The following is a 3102-nucleotide window of genomic DNA, read 5'->3' as shown; positions in this document are numbered from 1 at the left end:
CTGTTTGAGGGGGGGGGGGTTAGGAGATGGAGACTAAGGCCCAATGTAAGGGATCACCTCTTCCTTGGACCTCGGTCCTTGCCTCAACTAATTTTGCATGGTCTTTTCTTCTACTTTCCTTTTTCCTTTTCTTCTTAATCCCTTCCTCTGTCCACTTATCCTAATTGTTAATTGGTTTTTAGCCTTTTCACCAATACTTTGTCATAATGCTGTGTGACTTTTCTGGCAAATTTTTGACCATTGACCATTCTGAAAACCCTTACATTGCCTTATGAACCTAAAAACGTCTTAACCAGGGGCTTCACCCCCAAGCCCCATTCTATCGCTATATTTTGAATATGCCACTAATGACCTTAGATGTTAATGCAGCAGATTTTTTTCAACATATCAATAAAAATAATGGCAATTAATTTTCATGTTTTTATGGAGTGATGAAATTATTACGTGTCAATAAATGATTGGTGTGATTAACCCTATATGGATTGGATTATTCTTACAAGAAGGACCCCCTAATGGAAGCCGGCCTTGCCGCGGTGGGGGGGCTTGAGGTCCCAATGATCTGGTGAGCCGGACCAGAGGGCTACCCATATGGAGGGGTCACCAGTGAGGGATGAAACAAAATGGCTTCCTGGTGCACCAAGCCTATGAGAGGGGATGGTGCACCCACCCCTGGTTCATTCCATCTTGGACCAGGGAGAACTCTCCCACGTGTGTTTGCCGTGCGTGGCATCCCGTATTACCAGAGACAGGAGTCCTGGAGGTTGAGCGATGCTGCACGCTGCGCCCTGCAGCTAGCAACACACCTCTTTGGTCCTTTATTCTGGTTAGACGGGCGGCTTGATCAAGGCCCGGTCAAGTCAATCGGCTGGTCAAATATGGCTAGGGTCAAGCAGGTACTATTTAGTCGGTAGCGCATAGGTCCCGCGACTGCCATCAGTACTGTAATAGTGGCTGCGTATATTTCCTCATTACCCTGTGGCTGTTGGGAGATTTTGAGCCCCAACTATAGAGTTCCCCTCGTTGGACTCCATGGTGGGTGGGGGGGTGAGGAAATGAAGAATTCCAATTTGTATGAGTACTACAAATTTACAAAGATCTAGCTCTCTCCCTGACGACCTACGCAATCCCCCGACCATTCCCTCTGGAACATCATGTATTGTCACTTTGGAACCTTTCCAGCTTCCAAAGGGCAAGAATGGGAATCGTAATGGTTCCCGGGCTCCCAATCCACTAAGGAAATCTTACCTGGTAAATATGAAAACATTTCATATAGTAAGTACCTAGTAGTGAAGACCATTGAAGGTGTATCAATCATGGATCTTGATATTTCGAAGTACATCGAAAAATGTTGAAGTATGTCAACGTGATCCTCGCATCACCCCACAGCGAGATGGTAGCCTAATAGTTGAGGTTTCATCACCAGACGAGAGTGACGTCTGCGTGCCGATATGCGACATTCCTGGGGCTAAAGTTTCATGTTCTCCTCACAAAACCCTCAATCAGTGTAAGGGAATTGTCTTTTCCGAGACCTGATGAGGTATTCTGAGGAGAATACTGTTAGAGGAACTAGAGAATTTTAATGTAGTGGCAGTAAAACGTTTTAAGAAGAAAGTTGACGGTTTGGAACAGTCTACACCAGCTCTCCTGTCTAACTTTTAATACGTTGGTCCTTCCAGAATCAGTAAGTTGGCATGGTACCACCTCAAGGTAAAGCCATATGTACCAACCCTATGCGGTGCTTCCACTGCCAGGGTTATGGGCATGGAGCCAACTCTTGCCGTTTTAAGGAAAATGGACAACCAAGAATATGTGTTAAGTGTGGTACGACAGGTCATCAAGGAGATGACAACTGTCAGGCCAATATGCTGTTACCACTGCAAAGAAGCTCATGAAGCTTCTTCAAAGCAGTGTAAAAGGTACAAATTGAGAAAGAAGTATTGATAATAAGGAGCAAGGAGAAAGTTAGTTTCCAGAGGCAAAGCGACGTGCCCGTGTGCTGTTTGCACAGCCAGGTAAATCCTTTGCTTCGGTTCTGGCCATCCTCCTTCCCACCAACCCTGCCTTCCAATGCTTCTTACACCACACACTCTGCCACTTCTTTTAAAACCTCAGTCCCCAATTGCTGAAACTGCCTCTGGTGAATTCCACCAGAAACGGAGTAGGAGTGAGGGGTCTATTGAAGAGACTCCTCCTCCCAAAGTAAGGTCTTTGGAGCCATCAGGTGAGGCTCCAGAGGCCTCAATGGTGACAGCCCCAGCTGCCACCATATCCACAGGGGCCTCTGCTGCTAGGCAGAATGCCCCTGAACAAAGGCTCGGGTTTGTCCTTTGCCCAGGCAAAGGAATCCTGAGTCTGTTCAAAAGACTCATTTCAAGGGGGGTCTTTGGAGCCGTCAGGAAGGGCTCCAGGGGTCTCAACAGTGACAACTCCAGCTGCCACCACATCCACAGGGGCCTCTGCTGCTAGGCAGAATGCCCTGAAGCAAAGGCTCAGGTCCGTTCTTTGTCCAGGCAAAGAAATCCTGAGCCTGTCAAAAGGAAGCCTGTGGAAAACTAGTTCCACGGGTAAACAACCCCTCAAAAGACTCTCCAAGATCCAGGAAAGGGACAGTCTAAAGGTGTAGGGCAAACCTTGACCACAGGTGCTGCCAAACACCTTATGAAAAAAATAGTTAAATAGAACTGGATACCCTAATCCAATGGAACTGTCAGGGAATTCATGCAAAATGGGAAGAACTGCAACATCTGATAGGTTCATGTAACCAAGTTTGTGTATGCCTACAAGAGATTATGACCAGGGAAAAATCATCCGATTTCCCTGAGAGGATTCCAGATTCAAGCCCATTGTGGGACCTTTGATAATGGGCCTCATGGAGGAGTAGCAGTAATGGTACGTCAGGATATTCCCTTCCAGGCCATCCACCTGCAGACAACACTGCAGGTGAAGGCTTTGAGAATAGGCTTGACACGACCTTACACTGTTGCATCTATCTACCTTCCTCCACATAATCTCAACATAATGATTTGGAAGATCTACTTGGGCAGTTGCCACATCCATTTCTACTCTTGGGAGATTTCAATGGTCGGCATCCACCTCTGGGGA

This window comes from Penaeus monodon, chromosome 17, assembly GCF_015228065.2.
Source record: "Penaeus monodon isolate SGIC_2016 chromosome 17, NSTDA_Pmon_1, whole genome shotgun sequence".
NCBI classification, from domain to species: Eukaryota; Metazoa; Arthropoda; class Malacostraca; order Decapoda; family Penaeidae; genus Penaeus; species Penaeus monodon.
The sequence above is the reverse complement of the archived record's forward strand: the minus strand, read 5'-3'. Positions refer to the sequence as shown.